The 27,663-nt window shown below is 43.3% G+C and overlaps 1 pseudogene; it reads left to right on the top strand.

Moving 5' to 3' along the window:
• On the top strand, positions 1–26,600 carry LOC138674517 (piwi-like protein 1; annotated as a pseudogene).
• The last annotated feature ends 1,063 nt before the right edge of the window (positions 26,601–27,663 follow it).

Genomic DNA, 27,663 nt, shown 5'->3' with positions numbered 1-27,663 from the left:
ATGGCTGATAACCAGAAAATATTCAAACTGCTCACGTTCAACACCAAAGGGTTCAACTCTCCGGTACCAAGAGGTCAAACTCTCTCGCACTTCAAGAAGAAAGGTATCGATTTACTCCTTTTACAAGAAACTCACTTTACTGACAATAAAGTCCCTTCATTTAGTAAAGCACACTACGATAGATGGTACCATGCCACCTCGCCACAAAAAAAGTCTAGAGGGGTATCAGTGGCCATAGCCAAGGATGTTCCTTTTCAACTCCACGATCAGATGATAGATACAAATGGCTGCTACTTATTCGTGAAGGGGATTCTGGCGGGAGTGGTTGTAACCATATGCAATGTTTTTGTCCCAAACAAGAAACAGCTGAAATGGCTGTTAGCCATATTCAAAAAAATAAGAGACTTTAGAGAAGGCATACTCATACTAGGAGGCGACTTTAATCTAGCTCTAGAACCAAGTATAGATACTACAAAAAAGTGCGATCTCCCTAAGAGACCTAGCCAGATTGAAGCAGTCCTTGCACTCTTTGAATCTACTAGACATTTGGCGCTACATGCACCCATCAACACGAGACTATACCTTTTATTCACACCCGCACGGCTCATATCACCGTATTGATTATATATTCACACCAAGATCCCTATTACCCAAAATTAAGCATGTGGAGATAGTCCCTTCCCTATTTTCTGACCACTCCTATGTAATGACTGAACTAGTGCTGTCCAAGCAATTTTCCCCCTGCAGAACTTGGCAACTAAATGATTCCTTACTTGATAATGCTGCAAACAAAAAACGTATCCAAAAAGCCATAACAACATATTTTGAGATAAATAATAATGCGGAAACATCACCACTAATAATTTGGGAGGCACATAAGTCGGTGGTTAGAGGAGAATTTATATCAATAGCATCCTATTTGAATAAAATGAAAGGCAGGGAGATTGATTCTCTTTACGAAGAAATAAAACACTTAGAATCACAACATAAGAAAACCTTACTGCCACAAACCCTAGCAGAACTCACAGCCAGGAGGCAAAGATTAAAAGACATTCTAAGGGAGCAATCAGCTAAGTTCTTTGCTTCTTGGAAAAACCGTATATTTGTACATGGTGATAAGGCCTCAAAACTAACCATGTCACTAATAAAAAAAAAGACAGGCCCGTACATTCATCCATCTTATTAAAACAAAATCAGGTTTAAAGACCCAGAACTACTCCGAGATAGAGAAGGAATTCTTGTCCTACTATAAATCACTATACCAATTACGCCCGGAAGAAGGAGAAAAAGAAAAAAAACAAAAGAAACAAGATATCCAATCCTTTTTAAAACGCTTAAAGCTCCCGACCCTATCTAAACCCCAACAAACACAATTAGTAAAACCATTCACACTTGCGGAACTCCGGTCGGCCCTGTCGAAGTGTCCTAAAGGGAAAGCACCAGGTCCAGATGGCTTCTCGGCTTATTACTACAGCACCAACTCCGAGATCTTACTCCCCCATTTGCTCAACATGTGTAATGGTCTTCGGGAGGGGGGAGTAGCGCCACGGCAGCTGCTTGAAGCCAGAATCTCACTGATCTATAAAGAAGGGAAAGATCCGGAACAATGTGGTAGTTATAGACCCATATCATTGCTAAATACGGATCTGAAGATATATGCGAGAATGATGGCAGATAGGGTTGCGGTAGTGCTCCCTCAATTAATCTCCCTGAACCAATCTGGATTCGTCAAAGGAAGAGAGGGGAAAGACAATACTTACAAAATCTTACATCTGATACAATTTGCTAAACTAAAAAAGCTACCAATTGCACTGATGAGTATTGATGCCGAGAAGGCATTTGATAGGGTCGACTGGATTTTCCTGCAAGAAACATTAACACAATTTGGCTTTCCCTCATCAGCAATATCTGCCATCATGGGAATGTACTCTTGCCCCTCAGCTAGAATTAAACTTAATGGATCATTGACAGACTCATTTCAGATTCGCAACGGCACGAGACAGGGCTGCCCCCTATCCCCGTTATTATTTGTATTATCAATCGAACCACTCTTACAAGCCATCCAATAATGCACTGAAATAACAGGCCTGCAGGTCCAGGGAGCCCACTACAAAACTGCGGCGTTTGCGGATGACCTTTTATTGGTAATCTCTAGACCACTGAGGAGCATTCCAGCCATACTAGCTATCCTGGAAAAGTTCAGTGAATTATCAAATTTCAAAATAAATGAAACAAAATCGGAATTTTTAAATTTAGGTCTGCCAACACACGTAGAAAATAAGCTTAAGCTAACATATTCGTTCCCTTGGCAACCGAAAAGCCTTAAATACTTGGGTATACAGTTGTGCGCGTCAGACAAAGACTTATTCGAACTAAATCTTAAACAGCTATTGAGAAACACAACCGAAACCCTCCACTCTTGGAAGGACACACATTTGTCGTGGATAGGTAGAAAAAAATATATTAAAAAGCATAATCCTACCAAAGTTTCTTTACGTATTTAACATGCTTCCAATCCAAATCCCTTCCTCCTACCTCTCTAAAGTGCATTCCCTTTTTTTTAGTTATATCTGGCGGAAAAGTAAACCGCCGATTAATTCAAAAACCCTAACATTACCAAAAGAGATGGGAGGAATGGGCGCTCCGGACATAATAAAATACTATCATGCAGCACACATTTCGAGAACAATTAACTGGATCAGAAAAACTGAAAGCAAACAATGGCTAAATATAGAAGAAGAAATGTCACCTCTCCCTCTGCGCTCTATACTACTCGGACAAAATGAAGACCTCGCCCCACCAAAAATAAAAAACATTCACACCTTAGCTACAATTAAAGTATGGGAAAAATACTGCCATAATTTGGCTCCACCTTTATCCCCCTTAACAAAAATCGCAGACTTGCTGGATTCCCTTCCAAAACAAGCCACACAAATTTCATTAGAGCACATACTGGAGGACGGTGCCCTTATATCATTAGAAAAATTACACAAAATCCCAGGTCTCTCAGGCCTGATATTCCTGCAGCACAGAAAACTCTCTCATATAACAAACCAATATAGCCGCCAGGCTGATCTTAACAGACCATTAACCGACTACGAAAGATTATGTGCCGGAATGAGACCTCCTACTAAGGTTCTGTCAATTATATATCAATCCTTAATCAAAATAGACACAACATTGAAGCGCGCCTACCTGGCTAGATGGGAAAAGGACTTGGGTTGTACCTTTACTGACACGCAAATTAAACAAATCTACAGGAACTCACACGGTCACTCAAAATGTGTGAGAATCCAAGAAAATTCTTTTAAACTGGTCACTAGATGGTATATTACGCCCATGCAGATCAAGAGATGGCATCATGCTACATCTGTTGACTGCTGGAGATGCGGCATAGAAGAAGGTAGCTACTTACACATATGGTGGTCATGCCAGTCATTAACCCCCCTCTGGAAAGAAGTTAATTCAATAATATATAAACTACTAAATAAACACATTACATGTAGGCCCGAAAATATATTCCTGCACATTCCAGTTTGGACAAACGACAGAGCAGCTGACAAATTAGCTCAATTCATCATAGCAGCAGGGAAATCATTGATCCCACTACACTGGAACACCAAGACAATACCCACAGCCACCCAGCTACATCTTAAAATAGAACAACTATATCATATCGAAGAATTGGCTGCCAGAGTCAATCATAATTTAGAAAACTTTAATCATATCTGGAAACCTTGGACCCTCTATAGGACACAACCAGCTTTCCTTTCAAAGATAGCAGAAACAACGTCTTAAGCCATTATACTAACATCCCAAGTGTCAACCCCCCCCCACCCACCCCTACTCTTCCACCCTAACTTTCATTCCCTTTCCTCTTCTATCTTTTCTTCTTCTTCTCCTCAAATGTACATGCTGATTTGTTTTCTTCTTACCAGATTTATCAATCAAACTTTGACTAAGAAGAGAGTTCACTCGATTTGGCAAAAAGATACTATGTATTTATGAATGTATATGTATTCCGGCCAAATGACACTTAAAGAATTAGTAACAAGAGACATTCTGGTATTATACTCTATATTCTAAAATTGATTTATGTTATCGTTAACTTACTGATAATGATTGTATGAACATGTTTTCAATAAAAAGAACATTGAAAGAAAGAAAGAATCGGGCCACCATCTAGTACAGAATAATGAGCCCCATATATTGCTCCATACTGAATGGGCCCCATATAATGCCCCATACAGTATATAATGGGTTCCATATATTGCTCCATATATAATGGGCACCATGTAATGGTCCATACATAATGAGCCCCATATAATGCTCCATACACAATGAGCCCCATATATTGCTCCATAAAGTATTTGATGGGCCCCATATAATGCTCCATACAGTATATGCTGGGCCTCATAAAATGCTCCAGTATATTATGGTCCCCATATATTGCTACATACGGTACATAATGTGCTCCATAAATTGCTCCAAACATAAAAAAATAATAAAATGAAATACTCACCTCTCTTCGATGGCCGCCACTCTGGTCCGGACTTTTCAGCATCGCCATCTTCACTGTGACTGTTCAGAGCAAAAAGCGCACTATAGTGACATCATCGCAACCTCTGACCTGAAACATCACAGTCAGTAGATGCGGAAGAGGAACGGGGAGAGGTAAGTATTGCATGTACCGGGGAGCTGAGCAAGCGGGAGGTGCCCACTCGTGGGCGCTAGCACCCAGCCCCCATAGAGCGCGGTGTCCATGAAGGCAAGTGGGCTCCCTCACCTGCTCAGGGCCCTGGTCCGTGAAAATTATGAACAGCACAGAAATGGCAGCAGTGTACAGTCTGTGGTTAACCATGTAATGGATAGGAGAAGCGTTGCAAGTTTTTATTTTTCCTTATGTGAAAATCACTGATGTTAACTGACATAGTGACTGAACACTGATGAAACTGGGATCCAAAATGCTGATGACACTCATACAATTTTTCGAGTGTAAGGAGGTGGCAGTGACCCTTGTGTGCTTCCTCTATCCTGAACACTGAGCACATGTGTCACGTGCGGCACCCTGACGGTTATTCATGTTCACTAATGCTAATGTAATGTGCGGTTCCCTAATGTTCATTAATGTGTGTCATGTATTGTAATGTGATGCATTTGTTATATACTGTGTGTAAGCTTAGGGACAGTATAGGACCTTAGGGGGATTAGAATAGAGGGGGCACATCAGAAAATGAGAATAAGATAGATAAGAGTATTCATTTAGGCACAGGCAGCAAGGAGTTAAGTAGATGGGAGGGGCTCAGAGCAGAGCAGAGCTGCACAGAGCAGGGAGATATAGGGCAGAAACTTCCTGGTTCTGTCAGACACCCAGGAAGTCTGCCCAAGGGGCAGAATGCATACAAAGTCAGTTACAGTTGTGGGGGATAGGTCTGCAGACAGCAGTAAGGGGCCCCCGGCTGAAGAATAGTACAGTCAGCACCAGCTCAACAGGACCATCCCCAAGAAGGATCCGTTATCTACGACCAGGGCGGGAGCAGCTGAGATGGCGTTCCCAATACCTTTCCTTATTGGAACCGGACAAGGGGCTAACAGGGAGCTGGTAATGCTGAAGGTACAGATGGGACGCAAACTGTCCAAAAATGCTGCCCAGATGGCAGAGGAAAGGAAGGCGCAGACAGGACAGAGTCTGGTTAGCGGTACGGCCGCGAATGCCGAGAGTAAAAAGAAAGAAATGACATAGATACTAGTGTCTGCCCGTATGGCAGAGGAAGGGAAAGTGATGTGAAGAATGCAGATAAGAAGCTGTCTCTGTGTTTGAACTGTGCTGTCTGTGAGATGCATACGCTGCTGTCTAGTAAAGTTAAGCTGTTGTAAAAAGTTCTCGTCTCTGAAGTGATTTGCGGCGCTCATGAATGCGGAGCCGACATGGCAGCAGCTGACGGGAGTCTGACAGAGCCTGTGAGTGTGCTGTGGTGCATGCTGCGCATGCAGCACAAGGGACTTTATCTTTTCATGTACAAGGTGCCGGGGTGCTCACTGACTGTTGCTTAGTGAACTCGCCCATGACTACCACCAAGTGCCACCCTGTTACACGTGCATGTGAAAAATCATTGACTTCCTAATGAGGCCTAACAAAAGCTTCCAGTCCTAATGAAATAGGGACATTTTGCCCAGTTAAGACCAACAGTAGAGCAGATAGATGACTTTAGCAGAAGAACATGACCACGTTCCGTCAATACAGAACTATAGCTTAATTTTATCTGTCCTGTGAAACAAATGCATTTAGAATTGCTTATACAATACCAGTCCCTTCTTGAAGTTAAAGACTCGGTAGGAAAGAGTTCTGTGCATTGTAGCAGGTACCTCAATCTTCACACAGTAAATGACACTCCACACTCACGGACTTACTATGTTGAAGTGTCATTGCCGTGGTGAGCAGTGCTACCAAGTAAGGTTGCCCTGACACTGTGCCATGTGTGATATCATGCTATAAACCAACAACAGCAGGAGTACCTATTTTAATTTTTGCTGTGAGGAAAACGAGGGGTGTGAAACGAAAGCATATATCCTGGGGGCAGATTTGTATTGAGAATAGTGGGGGCACCACACACCATCAGGTGAAACTCACCACCACTAATTCCCAGCTCCCCTTCCTTTGCTGTTTATCTGCTGCCCTAAGTAATACTGATAAATAACTGGGCTGCTTTTTTCAGATCTCTTCAAGTCTGAGCAAGGCATTTTTCTTCTCTGACCAGCTCCATTGTCAAAAAAGCTGAATTTCTCAGTGCCAGTGCCATTTCAAGCATTTGGCCAATTCCAAAGCTCCTGCTAACTTGCCTGCCCAGCAATGTTCTGCTCTGTTATCCCTGCATGGTGAGAAATGGGGTGACAGTGACAGGAGGACAAATTTCATATCCATAACTATGCACTTCAGGGCGGTGAGACACAAGGGACCAGAGGTCACATTTTCTGAAAAACTGTGTTGTAAGATGCCAAGAATGAGGGAGCGGTGATACTTTATGAGGCAGGAATACCCTGATGGGACAAAAAAAACCTCCCCTACATACAGGAGCTGATGTGGCCAAATACTGCATTCAGGTACAGGATAGCATGCTTGTCAGATTGATTGCTACACTGTGCAGTTATGGAGATAAAGCGTAAAAGTCACAACAACAATCAATAACCAATGTTTAACCCCTTCCCGATATTTGAAGTATATATACATCATGGTTGGGAAGTACTTCCCAACCAATGCAGTATATATATGTCATTGCTATCGCCTACGCACTGAGGGCTGTGCGCAGCCAATCGCCGCCAAGTGTTCAGTTGATATGAGAGCTGACACCGCCACTCACTGCCAGGAGTGGTGCCCACAATGCTCCCGGCAATTTATCCCACTGAGATTTAAACCGCTGTGATCAATATCGATCCTAGCATGTAGAAGGAAGGCAGAGGAAGGGGGCCCACTCTCCCCTCTGATCGCCGCCCCCCCCAGCGTCATTGCGAGGAGCCAATCGTTGCTCTGGTGACCTGATGACATCTGGGTCACCATAGCTAGCAAACTTGTTACACCATGCTCAGAGCTCAAGTAAAATAAATAAAAAATAAATAAAATTGTAAAAATATATTTTTTGAAACTCCCAAATAATAATTATAGTATACTGAATGTACAGTATATATATATATTTATATATATATATATATATATATATATATATATATATATATATATATATACTGTATAAAGCAAAACTTAAGAGACCACTAGTTTTTTCTTCATAGGTATATTTTTGAGTAAAATGTAAATTTATCTTTTATTCTATAAACTTCTGACAACATGTCTCCAAATTTCCAAGCAATAAATTTTGTATTTTTTTTCTGAAAAGGAGAAATGGTCAAAATGTAAAAAAATAACCAGTGCTTTCACACCTCAAATAATGCAAAGAAAACAAGTTCATAATTATTTAGAAACAACAATACTAATGTTTTAACTCAGGAAGAGTTCAGAAATCAATACTTTGTGGAATAACCATGATTTTTAATCACAGCTTTCATGCGCCTTGGCATGCTTTCCACCAGTCTTTCACACTGCTCCTGGTGCAGAAATTGAAGCAGTTCTTCTTTGCTTGATGGCTTGTGACTATCCATCATCTTGATTACAATCCAGAGGTTTTCAATGGGGTTCAGATCTGGAGACTGGGCTGCTCATGACAGGGATTTGATGTGGTGGTCTCTTAATTTTTGCCAGAGCTGTATATACAGTGGGTACGGAAAGTATTCAGACCCCTTTAAATTTTTCACTCTTTGTTTCATTGCAGCCAATTTGTAAATTCAAAAAAAGTTCATTTTTCACATTAATGTACACTCTGCACCCCATCTTGACTTAAAAAAAAAGAAATATAGAAATTGTTGCAAATTTAATAAAAAAGAAAAACTGAAATATCACATGGTCATAAGCATTCAGACCCTTTGCTCGGTATTGAGTAGAAGCACCCTTTTGAGCTACTACAGTCATGTGTCTTCTTGGGAATGAAGTCCAATAGTAGAAAAAACACACATCCGCACTGCTCAAAGGTCAAACTCAATGACCGTATTATATTATCGGTCTAGCACCACAGAAAGTGATACTGGCTGTATGAATCCTTTACACCTGAATCAACGGGGTGCTGCTGCCAGAAAAAATGTATACAGAATCCAATGGCAAAATAGAAAAAGTAGGCGCGCACTTACCCTGTTGCGGTGAATATCACTTTATTAGGATATATAAACAAACGGATAGCAGGGAGGGATAGAGTCAGCCACGGACAACGATCGTTTCGTGCTCTACGGCACTTCAACGGGGACCCGTTGAAGTGCCGTAGAGCACGAAACGATCGTTGTCCGTGGCTGACTCTATCCCTCCCTGCTATCCGTTTGTTTATATGTCCTAATAAAGTGATATTCACCGCAACAGGGTAAGTGCGCGCCTACTTTTTCTATTTTGCTTCTTGGAAATGATGCAACAAGTTTTTCACACCTGGATTTGGGGACCCTCTGCCATTCTTCCTTGCAGATTCTCCCCAGTTCTGTCAGGTTGGATGGTGAACGTTGGTGGACAGACATTTTCAGGTCTCTCCAGAGATTTTCAGTACCCACTGTATACCCGTCTGATCTAATAGAATGGGTGTGACTAATAGGCCTCTATTGTGCAAACATATACTAAGCAGTCACCCCCTCCATTAATTGGTAGGCTCTGAGTGGCTGTCTATTTAGTATTTTGCACTTGTGTTGCCGACATCTTTTCTACATGAATTGGATGCATCCTGTAGTGCATTTGTTCAGAGACATGGGCAAGTAAGCAGTGCTGCCTCTTTTGAGCTGTATTTTTTAATTTTGGGAGGATTTTCAATCATCTTTTGTGGCTTTGCTACTAAGTTTAATGTTAGGACTCGCAAGCGTGAGAACCCGTGATGTTGGGTTGCGAGCTTGCATATCTTGGTCAAAATATCGGCCAGTACCTCACATATTTATATATATTTTGTGCACTTTGTTTTTCAGGGTGCAGCCAAGCCCAGCATGTTGGGTCTTGTATACAGGAGTGTTCACATGGGATGCATTTAGAGAGTGCTGGCTAGCCTGCCTGATTGAATAGTATGAGACTGACTAATAGGCTGTGAACCAGACACTATGCATTACCTGTATGTGAACAGCGCCTTATACAGGCCTCTATTGTGCAAACATATACTAAGCAGTCACCCCCTCCATTAATTGGTAGGCTGTGAGTGGCTGTCTATTTAGTATTTTGCACCTGTGTTGATGACATCTTTGCTAAATGGGTTGGCTGCATCCTGTAGTGCATTTGTTCAAACACTCTGCAATAAACGCCCGACTGGTGGAGGGCTGCAGTGACAGTTGACTTTGTGGAATTTTCTCCCATCTCCCAACTGCATCTCTGGAGCATAGTGACCTTGGGGTTCTTCTTTACCTCTCTCACCAAGGCTCTTCTCCTGCAATTGCTCAGTTTGGATGGACGGCCAGGTCTAGGAAGACTTCTGGTGGTCCCAAAGTTCTTCCAGTTAAGGATTATGGAGGCCACTGTGCTCTTAGGAACCTTGAGTAACCTTGGCCAGATCTGTGCTAGTAGTTAATTGCCAGACACTGCATCCTTTTCACATGTACCTCAGGCCATTCTCACACGTCCAGATAATTCCGGTACCGGAAAAACCGGTACCGAAATTATCCGTGTCCGTGTGCTTACTATTGAACATCAGTGTGGCACACATACGGCAGCCATGTGCCGCCCGTGTGCCGACTGAGGACCACATGGACCATGCAGGAGACAGCGCTAGAGTTAAGCACTGTCCCCTGCATGCGGTGCTGAAGCCGGTATTCATCCCTTCTTCCCAGCAGCGTTCGCTGGAAAGAAGGAATGAATAATCTTTTTTTTATTTATTTTTGTTTTTAAAATAAAGTTGCCGGTAATCTGCCCCCTCCCACCCCCTGTGCGCCCCCCCGCTGGCATTAAAATACTTACCCACCTCCCTCGGCGCTTACATCTTCTCAGCCTCGCTGCTTGTCTTGTATGAGCGGTCATGTGGTGCCGCTTATTACAGTAATGAATATGCGGCTCCACCCCTATGGGAGGTGGAGCCGCATATTCATCACTGTAATGTGCGGCACCACGTGACCGCTCATACAGGACAAGCTCGCCCCTGGGTCACAGCTGTAAGCAAAGTTGTCAGAGTTTTGCGCCATTTTTACAGGTGCACCCAAAAACGTACAAAAATTAAACCAAAATGGAATTGGCGGAAAAAAAGGGTAAGGTACATCCTTTCCAGGCTAATGACTTGTATATAAGGCAAAATAATTTACCCCAGACAAAAAGTTCCTCCACCACTTGGCCTATGTTCACACGTAGCGTTTTTGATGCGTTTTTCAACTTTAACATTGCTTTCAACCAATACAAATGCATTCACTTGAAAAAATGTTGCATTGAATGCAAGGTTTGCCCTGCTATCAAGTCATATGCACCCCAGTAAGCCTTTGAATCCAGATACTGCCTGGCAACAGGAAAACCCACTTCACAGTCTTCAGTTGGTCCTGCCATACAGGTTCCTTATGTATTCAATGCAAGGGTCGCCTTTACCCAAATTTGCATGCACCCCAATCCCCTTTGGAAGAAACATGGAGGAGGGCCTCCTAAACAAAACTGTCCCATTACCAAGGAGCATATCTCCTAGACTTGTATTGCCCATACACTAAGTGTATGAGCTGACCAACATTTCCCTATGGGGGATAAAAAAAAAATTTTTTTAAATTCATGACAAAATAGTGTTTACTGTTTTGAGCTAGGGTAACACACAGCAATAAAAGGATAATGGAAGCCTCAAAAGCACACTTTGTAGCCCACAGATAGATGAGGCGTGTCACAGAACTACCACACTGTAATTTTTTTTGTTTTAACCAAGATAGTGTATAGACCTAGGGTATTAGACAGACCAAAAATTGGAATGTATGCATGAAAAAAAACAACTATTTTTAGACCACACATAAAATGGCCGTCGGACAGAGATAACAGACTGTTTCAATATGAGTGATATATTTTTTTAAATTGTAAAAAACCCAAAATACTGTCTACAGCAAGGGTATCAAACCAAAAACTGGAATGTATGGCTGAAAAGCCAAGATTTGAAGACCACATATAGACCAGACGTGTGACTGAGATAACAGACTGTTTCAATAAGTGGGATGTATTTTTTAAAATTTAAAAAACCATAAAATACTGCATACACCAAGAGTAGCAGTCTAGCAGACCCAAAAATGCAATGTATGCCTGCAATAGAAGGATTTGGACACCACAGATACACCGTGCATCTGACGGAGATAACAGAGTGATCAAAGTGTGATTTGGTTTTTTTTGGTCCACCAAAAATGTGTCCATAAGTGGGCTACAACACTAAAATAAAACATTTGGAGTTCTAAAATTGTCCAAACATTTCCCCATGGGCGATACATTTAAAAAAAATCTTTTATGGGCATCATAGACACCCTTGGCAAAAATTGGACTGCCTGTAGCAGCACAAAACCAGTTAACCCAGGTGATCTAGTGTTGGAGAATGAGGAGACATAAGATAAATCATACTGAAATGCAAGAAATAAATACAAAATGTGACTCCACCTATGAAAGAAAATAACAAAAGGGAGGGGTGAACACAGGTTCATAAATATGAATCCAGAATGTGTCCAACGAGATATGTTGTCCCTAGCAACAGTTCAGAGATAAATAAAAATATAATATAAAAGTCTTTGAATAATTTTATATTGTAGAGGTATACACTACCTCATTAGAGGACTGTCCAGAGCTATGCAAAATGGAAAACATAATAATAAATGGGAAGAAGATATATACATCTCCTTTTTACAGAATTTTGCCCTGGGGGGTAACATTTCTTTTGGTTTCAAATTGGTAACGGCCATCATAATGTCACGGGGGTATTGGGTAGACTAAAGCTGATTACCCGGGCCCCTGCGATATCCCTCAGACTAGGGAAAACCCTGTCTGTCCCTCTCCCAGAATTTACACTGATGGTGTACTTGTCTGGGCCGCCAGGCCTAACCCTGACTCCTGTTTCAGCCCTATGCTGAAACCTCCACCCGTCACCCAGTGATAAGACCACACACCAGCCTACACAGAAAGTACAGACAGGGAAAACTAAAAACGCACCACGCCGCAGACACACAGGAAAACACTATAATGCACACAGGGCAAAAATAAACACAAATATAGGAAGGAGAAATATGACAAAGGATAATACACCACCAGATACGATACTTCAACTCTTAGACCACCACTCCAGACCGAGATCACCAGGCACAAGACACAAGCTATAATCGGCGACGCCCAAAGTCCAGAATGACTATTTAAAGGCCACGGGCGTGACCCAGCCTCCAACCAGATTACCAGCCAGATTAACCCTGGAAAACCTGGATAAAATCTAGCCAGCGCCACTGAGTGTATAGTGGACAAATGTGGAATTACCGCTGTCTGTCAGACGCCCTAGTGTGAACAGCGTCCGACATGATACATATAGCCACTTTTGCCAAAAATTGCACTGGTGTATCAGCACAGAACACGTTAAATCTGGTGATCTAGTGGTGGAGAAGAGGAAACATTGATGAAGGCCTTATTAAAAACTTGGCCCAATGTAAAGGAGTGTGTCTCCCACACTTGTAATGCCCATATACGAAGTGCATGGGCTGAAAAACAATTCCCCATGGGGGTTACAGTTTTAAAAAATTATTTATGGGTATCATAGACACCCTTGCCCAAAAATTGAATGGCTGTAGCAGCATACAACATGTTCACCATGGTGATCTAGTGGTGGAGAATGAGGAAACATTGATGAAGGCCTCATTAAAAACTAGGTACAATACACACTAGTGCTTGGTGTGTGTGTACGAAGTGAAAGATCATCTGAAGAGCAACATCCTGGGCCCACGGCAGGAGCAAGCCCCACAAAGACCACCTGGACAGGTACAACAACCCCAAGGACCCCGGCCAGCAGTCAGATCTCAGCAGCCTTCGCCTGAGCCTTTGCTCATCGGAAGAGGGTGCCAGAGACGTCCGCCAGCAGCGGCAGCGGCAGCAGAGAAACCATCGCCCGAGTTACTGCAGGTGTCATCCGGACTTGCAGAAGTGTCTATTGGGGAACGGGGCAGCCGTAGGCGTGCCTTCCATGACATTGGGGTGAACACCTGGCAGACTATCGAACACGTCCAAAAATCGAAAGCTGGCGCCTCTGGAACCAAGATTGCTCTTGTGACCAACCACATCAAGATGGTGTCCCAACCTCAGTGGCCACTGTACCAGTATCACGTTGGCTTCAACCCCGCCATGCAGTCCAAGCGTTTTCGGTATGGCCTCCTGTACCAGCATGAAGAAACCATCTGGAAGGTGCGGGCATTTGATGGAACCATGTTGTTTTTACCAAAAAGACTGAATAAGGTCACCGAGGTGTTCAGCCAAACTCGAAATGGAGAGAACATGTGGATAACAAGCACCCTGACCAACGAGCTTCCACAGACCTCGCCCACCTGCTTCCATTTCTATAACATCATTTTCCAAAGACTCCTGAAGATAATGGAAATGAAGCAGATAGAACACAACTATTACAACCCGAATGACGCCACCGAAGTCAAAGCCCACCAACTCGTCATCTGGCCAGGGTTTTCCACCTCCATCTTCCAATACGAGTCCAGCATCATGTTGAGCATTGATGTCAGCCATAAAGTCCTCAGAAATGAGTCTGTGCACGACATCATGAGCAGCCTCTACTCCTCGTGTGGCCCTCAGAGGTTCCAGGACGCCTGCTGCAAGGAGCTGATCAGACAGATCGTCTTCACTAAGTACACTAAAAGCTACTGTATAGACGAGATCGCCTGGAACATGACTACAGCATCCACCTTCGGGAAGGCAGATGGAAGCAAGATCAGCTTTGTGGACTACTATAAGAACCAATACAATGAACAAGTGAAAGACATGATCCAGCCGCTAATCGTGAACATCCCCTGGAGGCCCAAGCCAGGAGCCACAAACAGAGCCATCGTACTGGTGCCAGGGTTCTGTAACCTTAGGGTATGTGCACACGTTGCGGATTTTGCTGCGGATCCGCAGCGGGTTGGCCGCTGCGGATTCGCAGCAGTTTTCCCCAAGTTTACAGTACCATGTAAACCTATGGAAAACTTAATCACCAGTGCACATGCTGCGGGAAAAAACGCGTGGAAATGTAGCGTTGTTTATTCCGCAGCATGTCAATTCTTTGTGCGGATTCCGCAGCGGTTTACACTTGCTCCATAATAAGAAATTCGCATGTGTAAAACCACAGGTGGAATCCGCACAAAATCCACAAAAAAACGCGGTAAATCCGCAGTAATTCCACAGGTAATCTGCAGTGCAGTTTACCTGCGGATTTACCAAAATCAATCTGGAAAAATCTGCAACACTTTCCGCAACGTGTGCACGTGGCCTAACAGGTCTGACCAACAGAATGAGAAACGACTTCAACGTCATGAAAGACCTAGCCGCTCACACCCGCTTACCACCAGAACAGAGGGAGCAGCAAGTTTGGAAGTTCATGAACTACATACACAAGGATGAAAGCGTTCAGAAAGAGCTACGTGACTAGGGGCTGAATTTCAATACCGAACTGCTACAGTTTGAAGGGAGAATTGCACCTCCGGAAATAAATCCTGCAAAAAGACAAATCTGCTGAATATGATTCACAGTTTGCTGATTCGTTGCGAGAGCTGAGGGGTCCTGTCCTGATCAGCCCCCGAGATATGAATAATTGGCTGCTCTTTTACACCCGTAGAAATTAGGATGTTCTTCTGCAGAACATGTTCAAGATCACACAGCAAATGCGCAACAAGATAAAGCGGGCGGTATTGGTTGAAGTCGAGGACTTTTTGGGGGTTTTTTTGGTGAATTTTTGAAAAAAGAGTGGAACAAGGCTAGCAGAGAGAACTATGCAATTTATGCCTGCAAAGCTACGATTTTTCCACCACAGATACACCAGGCCTCAGCGTGACATAACAGACTGTATATTTGTTTTTTTTGTTTTTTTCAGATTGTTTGAAAAAAAAAAAATGAGTTGAACAAGGCTGACAGACAGAACTATGCAACTTATGCCTGTGAAGCTACGATTTTTCCACCACAGATACACAAGGCAAGGCCTCAGCCTGACATTTATTGTAAAACAATACATACTGAGTACACCAAAGCTAGCAGACAGAACAATGCAATCTATGCCTGCAAACAGAAGATTTTGACACCACACATACACCAGGCGTGTGATGGAGATAACAGACTGTATAAATTTTATTTATTTTTTAAAAAAATTTAAAAACAATAAATACTGAGTAGACCAAAGGTAGCAAACAGAAGAATGCAACGTATGCCTGCAGAGCATGGATTTTGACACCACTGATACACCAGGCGTCAACCAGGGATAACAGACTAATCAAAATGTGGCCTTTTTTAGCACACCAAAATGTTGTCAAAAAGTTGGCTTTGACACCCAAAAATAAAATTGGAGTACTAAAATTTTAAGATATTTAGCACAATGATATGCGATGCGTGTGGCATACAACTCACAGTGATAACTATAACAACTGTCGCTAAATTTTTTGGGGCCAGCTAAAGTTTTTTGGGGCAGCAAAACGGTGCCCAAAAATGTTGTAAGACACTACAATATATTAGATAGTACCCCAAAAAAGGACAGATTTTTAATCCCACTCACATCTGATGCCTGGGTCCCCCCAAAAATAGGTAACAAATTATATTTTCACACTTTTGTATTGCAATGACCTGGCTGTAATCTGCAGCGTGACAAAGCAAATAAATGTCGAAAAAACATTATAACCTTAAAAAAACAAAAATTGCCACGGATAACTGCAGCTAGGTATATATAAAATACAGACAGTAATGGAGCCTTTTGATGTATGCAGGGAAATCTATACACTCACATACAGTGCCTGCAAGCCTTGCAGTTATGTGGATATGTGCACATAGACTCCCCTGCCCAACTAGCACAGTTAAAACTAGGCCCAATGATATGATACTAGAGTTGTAACGCCCATACACGCAGTGCATGGGCTGATGAACATTTCCCCAAGGGGATACACTTTTTAAAAATGTACTATGGACATTATAGATACCCTTGCAAAAAATTGGACTGCCTATAGCAGCACAGAACACGTTAAGCCTGGTGATCTAGTGGTTGAGAATGAGGAGACATTGCTGAAGGCCTCATTAATAACTAGGCCCAATGTAAAGGAGTGTATCTCCTACACTTGTAATGCCCATACACTCAGTGCATGAGCTGACGAACATTTCCCCAAGGGGGATACATTTAAAAAAAATATACTATGGGCATCATAGACACCCTTGCCAAAAATTGGACTGCCTATAGCAGTACAGAACACGTTAAGCTTGGCGATCTAGTGGTTAAGAGTGAGGAGACATAAAGATAAATCATACTGAAATAAAAAAAATGATGTGACTCCACCGATGAAAGTAAATAACAAAAGGGAGGGGCAAACACAGGTTCATACATATGATGCCAGATTGTGTCTAACGAGATATGTTTGTCCCTACCAACAGCTCAGAGACAGGGATATAAAAAAAATATAATAGTATTTCAATATTTTAATAGTGTAAAGGTATACACTAGTCATAAAAGGACGGTGCAAAGATATTAAAACTGGAATATATAAGAATAAATGGGAAAAATATACATACATCTCATTTTGATGAGAGTTCCTCCTGGGGGAGTTTATTTTGGTTTCTAATTAGTAATGGGCATTAGAAAAACAACCCTGCACAAAAATTGAGTGACTTTTGCATCACGGAATAAGTTCACAGTGGTGTTGTACTGGTTGTGGATGATGAGGATGAGGATAAGGAGGAGGATAACACCAGACTTAGGCCGGTTTCACATTAGCGTTTGCATGAGCTGCGGAGGGCTGCGGACTTCCTCCGTGAAGCCCTGCCCTCGGCCGCACCTCCGCCGCTAGCTCAGCCTACTTCTGCATGCGGCTGGCATGCGGCCTGCGTACCTATCTTTAACATTAGGTACGCAGGTCGTGCGGCTGTATGCAGATGCTTCCGCATGCGTCGTTTTGACGATGCGGCGACCAGCGTAGAACGCAGCTTGTAGCAATTTTTTTTCTGCATCGTCAAAACGACGCATGCGGAAGCATCCGCATACAGCCGCACGACCTGCATATCTAATGTTAAAGATAGGTACGCAGGCCGCATGCCGGCCGCATGTAGAAGTAGGTGGAGCTAGTGGCAGAGGTGCGGCCGAGGGCAGGGCTTCACGGAGGAAGTCCGCAGCCCTCCGCAGCTCATGCAAACGCTAATGTGAAACTAGCCTAAATCAGGACGCGGATACCCATGTGTGGTTGGGGAGAGGTGCATGACAATACACATCCACAAAAAAGATAATGTATTAGAGGTTATGTTTCACTGTTTTCACTTGGTGGTGTACAGAAATCATGCCCAATCCAGCAATTGTTCATTTTTATAAGAGTCAGCCTGTCAGCATTTTCAGTTGACAGGCGGATGCGCTTATCTGTTATAATTCCACCAGCAGCACTAAAAACCCTCTCTGACAGAACGCTAGCAGCAGGGCATGCCGGAACCTCCAAGGCGTAGAGAGCCAGTTCATGCCACGTGTCCTGCTTGGATACCCAATAATTAAAAGGCACAGAGGAATCATAGAGGACTTTTGCAAGGTACTCCCTCAGCATCTTTCCAAACACTGCACTTCTTGTCACAGCACCCCTTGCCTCTGTGCCAGCACGTTGGGAGTGTCTGAAAAAACTGTCACAGAGCTTTGCCATTTTTTCCCTGCTTGAGCTGGATTGTACTTCTGTCTCTCTCGCTTGGACTCCTTGGTTGTACAACAAACTCTGACGTCTGCTGCCAGTATTCTCACACGGGAATTTTCTAAGTAATTCCGCTACAAGGGCCCTTTGGTACTGCAACATTTTAGTACACCTCTCTGCGTCTGGCAGAAGAGATCGAAAGTTCTCCTTGTAGCGTGGGTCTGGAAGTGTCACCAATCAGTAATGAGTGTCACCCAAAATGTTTATAAGGCGAGGGTCATGTGAAATGCAGCGCAACATAAAGTCAGCCATGCATGCCAGACTGCTAACAGGCAAGACTTCCGTGTCCTCACCAACAGGACGACTGACCATGCTGTCCTCCTCATCATCCTTATCCTCCTCCTCCCTATCCTCAGGCCATCCCCACTGAACAGATGGTATGACACCTGGGCTTGTAGTACCATCTATAGTGCATGAAAGTAGCTCCTGTTCTTCCTCCTCCTCATTGCCTACCAATCCATGTTGGGAAGACATGAGCATGGGCTGAGTGTAATCACCCTGTATGGTTCCTTGCTCCATGTCTTCATGCTCTTCCTGCAATGCATCCTCTTTGTGAGCAGAGAGATATTCAGAATGCTGAGAAGTGGGATGTTGATGCTAATTATGGCTTAGTCACCGCTCACCATCTTGTTGCAGTCCTCAAAGTTTTGGAGAATGGTACATATGTCTGACATCCATGTCCACTCCAGAGGTCTTATGTGTGTGTGTGGAGTCTGAACTGAATATCGATGGCCTTGTTGATGTTGGTAGTCAACAACTGCCCTCTTCTGCTCACAATTCCTTTCCAACATATGCAGTGTAGAGTTCCAACGCGTGGGGACTAGTGATGAGTGAGTGAGTGTACTCGTTGCTTGGGTTTTCCCGAGCACGCTCGGGTGGTATCCAAGTATTTGTAACTGCTCAGAGATTTAGTTTTTGTTGATGCAGCTGCATGATTTATGGCTGCTAGCCAGCCTGAGTATATGTGGGGGTTGACTAGTTGCTAGGGAATCCTCACATGTATTCAAGCTGTCTATCAGCTGTAAATCATGCACCTGACACAACGAAAACTAAATCTCCGAGCACTTACAAATACTCAGGAGACCTTCCGAGAGTGCTCGGGAAAACCCAAGCAACAAGTATACTCGCTAATCACTAGTGGGGACATCACACACCAGTCGGTGAGCAGGAAGCTGCAAATGCTGCTGAAGCACGGCAAGGGCGGCTGAAGCTGTAGCTGACTTTCTAAAATGGGCAGACAGACAGCGTACTGGGTATTTACGCTTGCGTTCCAATGACTGGGGTATAGACAACCGAAGGCTGTAATGGGACAAGGACGTGGACGGGCTTGATGATGGTGCTGCATGACTGTGGGCAACAACAGGTGCAGTGCTAGAGCGATCTTCACATGCAAGGTGGACTGGGGATTGGCTTCTACGCAAAACAGTGGAAGAAACAGCGGTGTCACCTGAAGACAGTGTTCCTGGAACCTGGGGTTTGGTCCACAAAGTTGGGTGCTTTGCTGCCATATGCCTGATCATGCTGGTGGTGGTCAGGCTGGTAGTTTTGCTACCCCTGCTGATGCGGACATGTCAGGTGCTGCAAATGGCCTGTTTGGGTTTATCAGCAGAGTCTTTAAAAAATAACCAGACTCGGGAAGATCTAACAGTTGGAATGGCAACTTCCCTCATGTTGGTGTCACGGGGAACAGATGCACACTGTTATGAAAGGCAATTCAGTACCACAATGGACATAGCGGTCAGAGCACATACAGTGATCTGACAATAACCCAAAATCATAGAACGAGCTCTGAGACGTGGGAACTCTGCAGACCGCAATCCCTAATCCTCTCCAAACAACACTAGAGGCAGCCGTGGATTGCGCCTAACTCTGCCTATGCAACTCGGCACAGCCTGAAAAACTAACTAGCCTGAAGATAGAAAATAAGCCTACCTTGCCTCAGAGAAATACCCCAAAGGAAAAGGCAGCCCCCCACATATAATGACTGTGAGTTAGGATGAAAAGACAAACATAGAGATGAAATAGATTCAGCAGAGTGAGGCCCGACTTTCTTAACAGAGCGAGGATAGAAAAGGTAACTTTGTGGTCTACACAAAACCCTAAAGAAAACCACGCAATGGGGGCAAAAAGACCCTCCGTACCAAACTGACGGCACGGAGGTACACCCTTTGCGTCCCAGAGCTTCCAGCAACAAAATAGACAAGCTGGACAGAAAAAATAGCAAACAAATAGCAAAGAAGAACTTAGCTATGCAGAGCAACAGGCCACAGGAATGATCCAGGGAAAAGCAAGTCCAACACTGGAACATTGACAGGAAGCCAGGATCAAAGCATTAGGTGGAGTTAAGTAGAGAAGCACCTAACGACCTCACCAGATCACCTGAGGGAGGAAACTCAGAAGCCGCAGTACCACTTCCCTCCACCAACAGAAGCTCACAGAGAGAATCAGCTGAAGTACCACTTGTGACCACAGGAGGGAGCTCTGCCACAGAATTCACAACAGCACACCTTCTGTCTGTGGCCACCACACTGCTTCTTCCTGCCTGTTGGGGTGATATGCCTCCTTCCCCATGTGTGCTGCTATCCTTGCTCTGCATGTCCTCCTGCCAGGTTGGGTCAGTTATTATGTCATCCACCACCTCGTCTTCCACATCCGCACCCTGCTCCTCCTCCTGACTTTCTGGCAATTGTGTCTCATCATTGTCCACCTCTTGTGACACTTTCCCACCATCACCTTCCGTGACCGTGGCTGGTCAAAGCTTTGGGCATCGCTACATGCGATCTCATCTGACCCCACTTCAAGTTGACTGGCTGAAAGCCCGGAATCTTGAAAGGGAAAACTGAACAGCTCTTCATAGTGTCCAAGTGTTGGATCAGTTGTTTCAGGGCACTTGGCATGGTGGGAGGAAGGAGGGTAAGGGTGAGGAATATCCGGTCCACACTCACGGCTACTCAGACTTGACTGTTTGGAAGACATGGTGGTGGCTAAGTGACTGAAAGCATTATCCGCTATCCAACCAACTCCTGTTTCACACTACTCTGGCTTCAATAGTGGTGTGCTGCAATCCCCTAGAAACTGGGACAGGAAGGTCGAGCGAGAAGATGTGGGTCTTTGTTGTGTCCCACTTTCAGCTTGGCCTCGTCCTTGTCATGTCCACTTCCCCGTCCCTTGCCCCTTGCCTTACCCATTTTAAATGGACTACTGAACTATTTCAAAAGCTCAACACAAATGTATTTATTTGGAGCAAAATTATAGCTGATCAGAATGCCTTCAAAGCTATGATTTTTCCACCACAGCTACACCAGGCCACAGCCACAGTTAACAGACTGTATAATTAATTTTTCTGTTGCATGTGAAATTTGGAAAAAAATAAAAAACGAGTACAACAAGGCTAGAAAAATATTTAGAATTGAGAGTCCTCAGTGGTTTATACCTTTTAATGGCTAACTGAAAAGATGGTAACAAATTGCAAGCTTTTGAGACCAGTCAGGTCTTTTCATCAGGCATAGACTAAAAGAAATTCTGGAGAATCACATATTTATGCACAGAACATCACAGAAAAAAAAACATGGATAAGACAGGTGACATGAAGGCTACAACAACAAGGCTAGCAGACAGAACTTTGCAACTTATGCCTGTGAAGGTACGATTTTCCCACAACAAATACACCAGGCCTCAGCCTGACATAACAGACTGTATAATGTTTTTGGGGGGTTGGTGAATTTTTGAAGAAAAAAAGGAGTAGAACAAGGCTAGCACACAGAAGCTCATGATTGATGATATTGACATAACAGACTATACATTTTTTTGTGATTTTTGAAAAAAATGAGCGGAACAAGGCTTGCAGACAGAACTATGCAACTTATGCCTGCGAAGCTCATATTTTTCCACCACAGATACAACAGACTGTATAAAAAAAATTTTTTTCGTTTTTGTGAATTTTTGAAAAAAGTAAAAAAAGAGTAGAAGAAGGCTAGCACACAGAACTATGCTACATATGCCTACAAAACTACATTTTTTTCCACCACAGATACACCAGACCTCAGTCTGACTTAACTGACTGTATCTAAATTTTTTGGGGATTTGGGTGAATGTTTGAAAAAAATTAAAAAAAAGTAGAACACAGAACTATGCTTTGTATTCCTGCGAAACTATGATTTTTCCACCACAGATACACCAGGCTGCAGCCACAGATAACAGACTGTATAATTTTTTTTTCTGTTATATGTGAAATTTGGAAAAAAATTAAAAATGGGTACAACAAGTCTAGCAGACAGAATGATGAAACTTATGCCTGCGAAGCTACGATTTTTCCACCACAGATACAGCAGGCCTCAGCCTGACATAACAGACTGTATAAAAAAAATTATTTTTGTTGATTTTATGAAAAAAGGAGTGGTATAAGGCTAGCAGACAGAACTATGAAACTTTTGCCTGCGAAGCTACGATCTTTCCACCACAGATACACCAGGCCTCAGCCTGACATAACAGTTTGTATACATTTTTTTATTTTTGGTGATTTAAAAAAAAAAAAAAAAGAGTGGCACAAAGCTAGCAGACAGAATTATGCAACTTAAGCCTGCAAAGCGCAGATTTATCCACTACAGATACAACAGGCCTCAGCCTGACATAACAGACTGTATATTTTTTTTTGGGGGGGGGGTTGGTGAATTTTTGAAGAAAAAAAAGAGTAGAACAAGGCTAGCACACAGAAGCTCATGATTGGTGATAATGACGTAACAGACTATAAATAATTTTTTGGGGGTGATTTAAAAAATAAATAAATAAATAAGTGGAACAAGGCTAGCAGACAGAACTATGCAACTTATGCCTGCAAAGCTCATATTTTTCCACCACAGATACAACAGACTGTATAAAAAATTTTTTTGCTTTTTGTAAATTTTTGAAAAAAGTAAAAAAAGAGTTGAAGAAGGCTTGCACACAGAACTATGCTACGTATGCCTGCAAAACTACATTTTTTCCACCACAGATACACCAGGCCTCAGCCTGACATAACAGACTGTATCTACATTTTTTTTGGATTTGCGTGAATGTTTGAAAAAAATAAAAAAAAGAGTAGAACAAGGCTAGCACACAGAACTATGATACGTATGCCTGCAAAGCTATGATTTTTCCACCACAGATACACCAGGCCGCAGCCACCGATAACAGACTGTATAATTTTTTTTCTCTTGTATGTGAAATTTGGCAAAAAATCAAAAATAAGTATAACAAGGCTAGCAGACAGAACTATGAAACTTATGCCTGCGAAGCTGCAATTCTTCCACCACAGATACACCAGCCATTAGCCTCAGATAACAGACTAATCTAAATGTGGCCTTGATTTTTTTGGGGCACAACTAAATTGTATCAACAAGTTGGCTATGACACAAAAAAAAAAAAAGATTTTTTGGCGCACTCACATCTGGTGCCCGGGACAAAGAAAAAAAAAGGTAGATTTGCACGTTCTTCGATTGCAATAACCTGGCTGTAGTATGCAGCGTGACCAAGCAAATAAATGTTGAAATAAGGGGGCTATGGATTGCTTTAGAATAAAAGGAGCAGGTATAAGGTGAAGAAATAAAAAATGCCACACAAAACTGCTGCTAGGTATATATTAAATAAGCAGCAGCAGATAGTAATGGAGTTTTTGGAGGTTTGCAGTGAGAGCTATGTACTCACATAGAGTGCCTGAAGGCCTTGCACTGATGTGGATATGTGCACAAAGACTCCCCTGCCTACTTAGCGCTGCAATCTCTGGACCCCTGAATTAGCCCTAAAAAGGACTGTTGGTTTCTCAGGAGTTGTGGATTCAACAGTTGCAGACCTACACTAACTATTAAAAGGACGATTCTGACCCTATCTCAGCAGTAGCTTTCCCTACACTCGCTAAGTGCGGAGCAGAATGCGGCGAACAGGGTGTCACCAGATCTCTTATAGACTTGATGACGCTGTGCGGCCAGTTAATCACTGTAATAACGCAACACAGATGGCTGCGGCATTACAGTGCATGGCTGACAATCCCTGCATTGTCATTGGTGCTCTAAAGAGCGCCAAATTTGCAGGGTGGAGACTCAAGCTCCTGCCGAATAATCCCAGAAATACTCGGTGCTTGGGCTCCAGCACAGTGGTTCCACCACCCAGACCACTACAGTATACACAGGCCATGGAATGCGCTGGCTCCCAGATGTCTTCTATCTCGGAGTTATACTAGGAGGTCTCCCTACAGAAGGATCAGGTGAAGCCATCTAAGCATTGCCAGGAGGTTTGTCGTGCTGAAGGAACATGCTTCTATTGCGGCAGTAGAACCCAGAAGAAAAACTGAGTAATCAGTCCAAAATTTATAAAATATCCATATCAATTTATTGCATCATCAGTTATTAACGTACCAAACAAGTATAACAACAACTACATATAGAGGGTTAGGTCAGTCACAAGTGTACCGGCAAAATATCATAAAAACATAAAGTGTCTAGTGCTCATGGTTCCTATGGGAAGCATCCACATTACCACCCACCAAAGCATGCCTTAGCTGAAATCAAATTCACTGCATAGTTGCGGCATATTAGTATATGGCGGTGATTATCAGGAATGCTTACCCATCTTATCGTATAGTGCCGGACCCGTGTCTCGCCGCTACCGACGCGCGTTTCGCTGTTCTTTCTCAAGGTGCCTTGAGAAAGAGGAGCGAAACGCGCATCGGTAGCCTACCACAACGACCACTGATGACTGCACGAAGAAGCAGGAACCTCAAAGACATCATAGTAAAAAGCCATTATGTACAGAAAAAACCTAACCTTTTTGGAGTCAGCAATCCAAGGACGGGCTTTTACCCTTGTGGTAATTTCTTGGCGTGTAAAAATTTGAGATGTGCCACATCTTTTATGTCATCAAACGGCCATAAGGAATATACAATCAGGGACCATATTACCTGCAGTACCACCAACGTGGTGTACTATGCAGTATGTCCCTGTAATTTGATCTACATAGGTCTCACATCGAGGGAATTGCATGGTCGTATACGCGAACATGTAAGGGACATAAGGGCCGCACGTGACATGGAGGATGTGGCTGTATTGAAGCCGATTCCGAAACATTTTTATCTCAAACATAATAGTGATCCAGATGGCTTTAAAGCTTGGGGGATTGACAAAATTCGTGTGGGCATGAGGGGGGTGACACCAAGCGTTTCTTGGCTCAAAGGAAGTGTCGGTGGATCACGGTATGAAATACCGTGACACCGGCAGGCCTGAATGAACAATTGAACTTAAGAAAAGAAAAGACCGCACCTTGAGAAAGAGCAGCGAAACGCGCGTCGGTAGCGGCGAGACACGGGTCCGGCACTATACGATAAGATGGGTAAGCATTCCTGATAATCACCACCATATACTAATATGCCGCAACTATGCAGTGAATTTGATTTCAGCTAAGGCATGCTTTGGTGGGTGGTAATGTGGATGCTTCCCATAGGAACCATAAGCACTAGGCACTTTATGTTTTTATGATATTTTGCCGGTACACTTGTGACTGACCTAACCCTCTGTATGTAGTTGTTGTTATACTTGTTTGGTACGTTAATAATTGATGATGTAATAAATTGATATGGATATTTTATAAATTTTGGACTGAGTACTTCGTTTTTCTTCTGGGTTCTATTGTGACTAGGAGTGTCCACTCGAAAGAGATTGCCTGAGACACAGGGTCTTATTGACGTGTTTCATGGGCTTCATATTATCAAAATTCTATTTGGTCTGGCTTTATATTTCTATTGCAGCAGCTCTGAACACTTTATTCAATCCTGCCCTGAGAGAACGGGAAAAGGCAAGATTCCTTCTTCTCCATCATTGGCCCTAACTGTATCTGTCTCCTGCGGCCAAAGGTCTTTTGTTGAATTGGCCCACCTGAACTCCAGCTCCGTGGGCAATTTTGTGGAACAGGCTGTAGTCGAGCGGTATGAAATCCCTATCCTACCTCTTCCAGATCCATTGATTTCTTCAGTGGATAGAAAGCCTCTTCCCGAGACCATTCAGCTCATAATAGAGCCCGTGGAGGTTCAGGTGGCGATGATACTTTCTGAGAAGATTTCTCTCTATGTGATGTCTGGTCTATCTTATTGTCTGCTTCTAGGTCTCCCATGGCTGCAAACTCACGAACCTGTTCTTAACTGAAAGTCTGGAGAAGTACTGTGTTGGGGTTCAGGTTGTCACGAGAGATGCCATGGTCCCGTTCGTCCTGTCTGGTCTCATAATTCTTCCGCTAATTTGCCTGGCATGCCTGTGGCTTATCGGAAGTATGCGTATGTCTTTGACAATAAAAAGGCTGAGACCTTGCCACCTCATAGGCCGTATGACTGCCAGATTGACCTCCTGCCTGGTGAATCACCTCCACAAGGCTGAATCTATCCCCTGTCCCAGGCTTAGACTCATGCCACGTCTGATTGTATTGAGGAGAACATTGCTAGTGGATGTATCCGGAAATTTTCCTCTCTGTCCAGAGCTGGGTTTTTATTTGTGAAGAAGGAAGGCTCTCTGTGACCCTGTATTGACTATAGGGGCCTTAACCAAATCACAGTAAAAAATAAGTACCCCCTCCCTCTCATCTCTGAGCTGTTTGATCAACTTAAGGGTTCCAGAGTCTTCACGAAGCTTGATCTATGAAGGACTTACAACCTCATTCGGATTTGTCAGGGAGATGAATGGAAGAAGGGCTTTAACACCCATGATGGCCATTACAAGTATCGTGTTATGCTGTTTGGACTTTGCAATGCCCCGACTGTCTTCCAAGAACTGGTAAATTACATCTTGGTATTCTCTCCCAATCTGCAAACACACAGGAGGGACATTCGCTTGGATCTGCTAAGGTTAAGAACAGTTTGTATGCCAAATATGAAAAATGCATCTACAAATAGACTTAAACTCCATTTATTGGTTACATCATTTCCGAGACTGGTTTGAAGATGGATCCCAAGAAGTTATCCGACATCCTGAAGTGGCCTCGTCCAGACAGTCTTAAGGCTATCCAGCAGTTTCTCGGTTTTGCAAATTATTATCGCCAATTTATTCTTCATTTTTCCTCCTGGACTGCTCTCAGTCCTAACCCACAAAGGGGACATTCCTAAGGAATGTATACAGTGACATGAGCACAACCACAGAAGGTGCCAGAGTAGGTTCCCACACCATAGATAATGTATCAAAAAACTCGGCACTCAACTTAATGAAGTCAAAGTAGCAA

This window comes from Ranitomeya imitator, chromosome 4 (genome assembly GCF_032444005.1).
Source record: "Ranitomeya imitator isolate aRanImi1 chromosome 4, aRanImi1.pri, whole genome shotgun sequence".
Lineage (NCBI taxonomy): Eukaryota > Metazoa > Chordata > Amphibia > Anura > Dendrobatidae > Ranitomeya > Ranitomeya imitator.
Note: the sequence above shows the minus strand (reverse complement) of the source record. Positions and strands in the feature narration are given on the sequence as shown.